This window comes from Sus scrofa, chromosome 1, assembly GCF_000003025.6.
Source record: "Sus scrofa isolate TJ Tabasco breed Duroc chromosome 1, Sscrofa11.1, whole genome shotgun sequence".
In the NCBI taxonomy this organism is placed as follows: Eukaryota; Metazoa; Chordata; class Mammalia; order Artiodactyla; family Suidae; genus Sus; species Sus scrofa.
The window spans coordinates 119,769,788-119,775,787 of record NC_010443.5 but is presented as its reverse complement, the minus strand read 5'-3'; the positions used below and the strand labels follow the sequence as shown (position 1 = coordinate 119,775,787).

The 6,000-nt window shown below is 41.2% G+C and overlaps 1 protein-coding gene across 1 annotated transcript in view; it reads left to right on the top strand.

Annotated features, from left to right (window-relative positions):
• The window catches only part of MAPK6 (mitogen-activated protein kinase 6), a 45,963-nt gene continuing 44,762 nt past the window's right edge, over positions 4,800-6,000 (top strand). Inside the window, exon 1 of the mRNA XM_021095339.1 lies at positions 4,800-4,932. The gene's annotated coding sequence lies outside the window, so the exon portion shown is untranslated. The remainder of the gene's footprint in view (positions 4,933-6,000) is intronic.

Below are 6,000 nucleotides of genomic sequence, written 5' to 3'. Positions count from 1 at the left end.
TTTTTTTTTTTTTTTTGTCTTTTTGCTATTTCTTTGGGCCATTCCCGCGGCATATGGAGGTTCCCAGGCTAGGGGTCGACTCAGAGTTGTAGCCACCAGCCTAAGCCAGAGCCACAGCAACACAGGATCCGAGCCGCGTCTGCAACCTACACCACAGCTTATGGCAACACCGGATCGTTAACCCACTGAGCAATGGCAGGGACCGAACCCGCCACCTCATGGTTCCTAGTCGGATTCGTTAACCACTGCACCACGACGGGAACTCCTTATTATGGTTTTCATTTAGAGTTCAATAATGATCACTGATGTTGAAAATATTTTCATATGTTTGTGGTCCATTTGTGTATCTTCTTTGGAAAAATGTCTATTCAAATCTTTTGTATATTTTAAAATTGGGTTATTTGTTTCATTATTATTGGGTAAAGTTTATATATATATATATATATATATATATATGTATGTATGTATGTATGTATATTCTGGATACTAGACTATTACCAGCTATATGATTTGCAAATATTTTCTTCTATTCTTTAGGTTGTCTTTTGACTTTGTTTGTGATGTTCTTTGAAGCACAAAAGCTTTTAATTTTGATAAAGTTCAAGTTTGGTTGACCATGTTTTGTGTCATGTCAAAGAAGCCATTGCCTAATCCGAGGTCACAAAATTTACACATTTTTTTTCTAAGAGTTTTATAATGTTAGCTCTTACATTTAAGACTATGATTTCATTTGCATTAATCTTGTGTGTTGTATGAGATTCACATATAAGGGTCCAAATTCTTTTTTTGCATGCGGATAGCACCTTTTGTTGAGAAAACTATCCTTTCTTCAAAGAACTTTTTTTTTCTGCATTCTTATTGAAAATCCACTGCCCATAAATGTGTAGGTTTATTTTCTGAACCCTCAACTCTGTTCTCTTCACCTATAAGTCTATTCTTATGCCAGTACCACACTGATTTGGTTACTGCAGGTTTGTATTAAGTTTTGAAGCTGGGAGTTGAATCCTCCACCTTTGTTCTTTTTCAAGATTGTTTGGACTATTCAGGGTCTGTTACATTTCCATATGAATTTTAGGATCAGTTTATTAATTTTGACTAAAGTTGGGATTTTGATAGGGATTACACTGAATCTATACATTAACTTGGAGATTATTGTCATTTTAACAACATTAAGTCTTCCAATAAATGAATGTGGAATATCTTTTCATTAATTTAGGGCTTCTTCCTTTTTTTATTCCTTTTTAGGGCTGCACCCATGGCTAGGGGCTGAATGGGAGCTGCACCCATGGCTAGGGGCTGAATGGGAGCTGCAGTCACCAGCCTACAACATAGCCATGGCAAGGCCAGATGTGAGCTACATCTGTGAACTACGCATCGCAGCTTGTGGCAATGCTGGATCCTTAATCCACTGAGAGAGGCCAAGAATCAAACCCAATACTAATGGATACTAGTTGGGTTCTTAACCAGCTGAACCACAACAGGAATTCCAATTTAGGGCTTCTTTAAATTTCTTTCAACAGCGTTTTATAGACTTCAGTGTATGCAGCTTGTCAAATTCACTTTGTTTGTTTATTTCAGTATAACTGACTTACTAAATTTACTCCTAGGTATTTTATTACTTTCAATTTTCCTTAGTGTTTTAATCCTTTCCTTTACTATCTGCCAAAACATTTATGGCATTTTGATGTCACTTAGCATGGGCCATCACTTTTTCCATGTTTTATAGGAGCTATCTTACTAGCAAGTTTGCACCAATTCTTGGGGTCTTTGATAAATGTAAATCTTGTGAGAATGTACCCAAATTTTTATCTAATCTTATGTTCTATCCTTCCTAATCAAGTATCCTCAGAATCTAGTCCCATATGTATTTCTCCCATCTCCTGCAATCCATGCTGGTTAAATTTTTTTTTTTTTTTTTGCCATGCCTGCAGCATGTGGAAGTTTCCAGGCCAGGGACTGAATCCCAGCCATAGCAGTAACGCCAGCCACAGCAGTGACAATGCTCAGTCCTTAACCACCAGGCCACCAGTGACCTCCTGGTTAATCTTTCTATTCCTTTGGGATATGGTTTCTTTCCTCCCTTACCAGGCCTAGCATGTCCCCAAGGGAGTAATGCTGCCACCTACCATCAGTTACAGATTTACTGGACAGGGGAATCAGTAGGAGAACATCCTGGGAGAAACATATTTTATTGCAGGAAAAGACCTTGGCATTGTCTCAAGCAAGGGGAGTGTATGACTCTTAGCAGGAAAGGGTGGCTCACTTCTGCAGGCTCAGAGAATCAAAAGAAGCCTGGAAATATAAGATATTGGGGGCATCAACTCAGAGGTCCCCATCCCATGTGTCAGGGTCTCATTTTTCCCAACAACAGCCCTGTTTCGGATTAGGAAACCTAGTTTAGTTAGTAGTTTAACCTCCTTTGGAGCCTGGCCACATTGATGATTTGGTTTGGTCTAGTCCTCAGCTTTTTCTGCCTTCCTTCTGCAGGCTATGAAAGCCTCTTTACCAAAGAGACCCTCTGGCTTTCACGTTTGGCTTTCAGTTGCCTGCTAGTCACTCTTTCATCTTTTAGTTTTCTTCTCATAGAGCTTCAATAGAGCTAAGCAATAACCACCCAATCCCACTGTCCTTATAGTTACTATTTTCTCCACATATTGCACTAACTAATACATTCTCTTTTACTAGATACTATCTCACGTCACCCCTGGTGAAAGTTTGAGTACCTGGACCTTATGCCAGAGGCTATCTGTGCTCCATCCATCACCAGTGATGAGGTCCTCCTATCAGCTGGGTGGTGATCCAGCTCCAAGACCTCATCTTATCATCTGCTTTCTCAAATCTCTTTTCTGGCCCCAACTACAGCAGTTTCAGTTTTCCAGGAAGCAAACTCTGAGACAGACTTTAGTCTTCAGATAACTATGAGGAAGTGTTCTTGGGAGCAATGTCTGTGGATTAGAGGGGAAGGAAACAGGATTAGGCAAAGGGGAGAAGCTAATCTGAGGTGTAGGCTGGGTAAGCTCAACGAACCCTACTGGGAGGTCTTGAGGAGAAATGCCCATCAAAGTTGCCCTGCACAGGGCTGATAGCCAGGCCTCCCTATCCTTTCCTTGAGCAGTCCTTGGATTTGTGCCATCTGGACCATCTGGGAAAGGGCATCTCCTTGGACAAGGTGAGTCTCTACAGACAAGGCAAACCCTGAAGGGAATGATAGCTGATAGTGTGTCAACCACCAGTCTCACAGTGGGGTTCCAAGTCTTTCCTTGGGGGACAACCAGTCAATGCATCTCAATGTCTACCACAGGTATCACACAAGCAACTTACTCTCAAATTGTTCAGGTAAAAAAAAAAAGTTCAGGATAGAGTTCCCATCGTGGCTCAGTGGTTAACGAATCCAACTAGGAACCATGAAGTTGTGGGTTCGGTCCCTGGCCTTGCTCAGTGGATTAAGGATCCAGCGTTGCCGTGAGCTGTGGTGTAGGTGCAGACATGGCTCAAATCCCAAGTTGCTGTGGCTCAGGCGTAGGCCAGTGGCTACAGCTCCGATTAGACCCCTAGCCTGGGAACCCTCATATGCCACAGGAAGCGGCCCTAGAAAAGGCAAAAAGACAAAAAAAAAAAAAAAAAAAAAAAAAAAGGTCAGGAGTTCCCATTGTGGCTCAGTGGTAATGAATCTGAATAGTATGCATGAGTACAAGGATTCAATACCCAGCCTTGCTGAGTGGGTTAAGTATCTGGCAATGCTGTGAGCTGTGGTCTAAGTCACAGATGCAGCTTGGGTGTAGTGTTGCTGTGGCTGTGGTGTAGGCCTGCAGCTGCAGCTCTGATTTGACCCCTAGCCTGGGAACTTCCATATGCCACCGGTGCAGCCTAAAAAGACCACACACATAAAAAAGGGTTCATTGTGCTATGTGTGCAACATGCCTATAAGTTTGAAATACCCTTAAAAAAAAAAAAAAAACTTAAAAAAAATGAACATAAGAGTTCCTGTTGTGGCTCAACAGGTTTGGAACCCAGCTAGTACCCATGAGGATGTGGGTTCAATCCCTGACCTTGTTCAGTGGGTTATACAAGGATCCAGCATTGCTGTGAGCTGTGGTATAGGTCACAGACACGTCTTGGATGTGGCATTGCTGTGGCTGTAGTGTAGGCCAGCAGCTGCAGCTTTGATTTTTGTAACCTAGCCTGGGAACTTCCAAGTGGCGTGGATGCAGCTCTAAAAATGAAAACAAAAACAAAAACAAAAACAAAAGAAAAACATAAATGAAATGAGACTAAGGAAACATCTAGAAAAGAGGTTTCTATTGCTGACACAAAGGAAAGGGAATGGTGTTGAAAGGTGAATATTCATTTGAATGAGTAAAATATGGATCACCAGAAGAGTTAGTGGGAGGTAAGACTGAAAAGGCAAGTTGAGGCTTCATCCTTGCTGATACAACATACTTCTTAATAGGGCAACAATAGAAAGTGCCTATTTCATCACAGCTAGACCTGCCTTTAATTTCACCTCACCTCTTCTGAGTAGGTAAGTCTTTCCGTGATTATCTTTAAGAGTTTACTGTTTCATTCCTCCCTTTTCCTTTTGTTCCTTTCCTACCCAAGGCCATTGTGGAACTTGGAATGTGAAGATGTGAGTCTTTGCTCAGCTTCCCATACTGGGATGAAGATTAGTTTTAAAATTAATCTCTGAGTCACAGAGGGAGGAGGGAAAGAATTGTTTTAATCTCTTCCTTTTCCCTTCTTCATAACCTGCTATACAGCTAAGTCATTTTTAAAATCTGTTTTTCCCCTCTTCCCCAAGAATCACTTGCCTTTTATTGTTCCTTTGGAAACAGTATTTATACACCTTCAGAAGCTTCTAAAACTGGAATAAATTTTTCTTTGCTGAATGGACCACCAGCTAAATTAAAGGAGACTTCCTTAAACTGCTTTCGTGTAAGTAAACCTATTTCATATCATACTGATTGCTGGAATCTGAGAGGTTACATACGGTTCCTCCCCATCCCTTTCTCACTGTACCCTGTCTGGCCTTTCCCTTTGTCTCTCTTGGGCTGTGTAGAAGGCATTCCTGCTTTCCATGGGACTTGCAGGCAGAGACTCTTCTGGCCTTCCTTCCACCTTTGCAGCATGCTATGGCATGTCTCATGCTCACTATTTGACCACTTTTCTTTGAGGGATAAATAAGCATGGAAACAGTGAATGCTACATTTTTAAAAAGAGGGTATTTTTTTAAAAAAAAAAAAAACCAATTTACATATTAAATCTTGAAGAAAAAGTCTTACTGAACTAAATCACTCAGAAAGTGGGGAGAAAATTCTATTGTGGGTAAAGTAGGCACTTAAAGAATATCTGTGAGGAGTTCCTCAGTGGCCTGGTGGTTAGGATCCAGCACTTTCACAGCGTTGGGCCCAGGTTCAATCCCTGGTCAGGGAAGTGAGATCCCACATCAAGCCACTGCAAGCTGTGGCCAGGAAAAAAAAATCTGTGGAATGAATTGAATGAAAGGAGAGCTGGCTTAACTTCAGGAAACCATGCTTTAAACAGACAAGCTTCTGGATGGAGATATTAATAGCACCCCTTATTTATACAGTCATTTAAGATTTTCAGAGTGCTTTCACACACATTATCTCATGAAATCCTTGGAACAGCCCTGCAAGGGAGGTGAGGCATTTTTAATGATAAGATTAAATGACCTGCCTGGACTCTAAACAACTAATAAGTGGCATAACTGGGCCAAGTACCCAGGTCTGCTGACTGTGGTTGGTGCCAGAATTCCAGATGGATTTTTCTGATTTCAGAGTGGAGTCTTCAAAGATTACTGCTAGGGGACCTGGTCTTATTTAAAATTTTCATTGACTTTTTGAAAGTGGGATCATATAAGAAAAGTCACTAGGCTGAGACGTCCTTAAGCTCTCAAGGGTAGTAAACACCAAGCAGATTGATTTAAATTGAAGAGAGAATACATTGCACAAAGCTATGTAAGTGGACAGAAATATGGCCAAT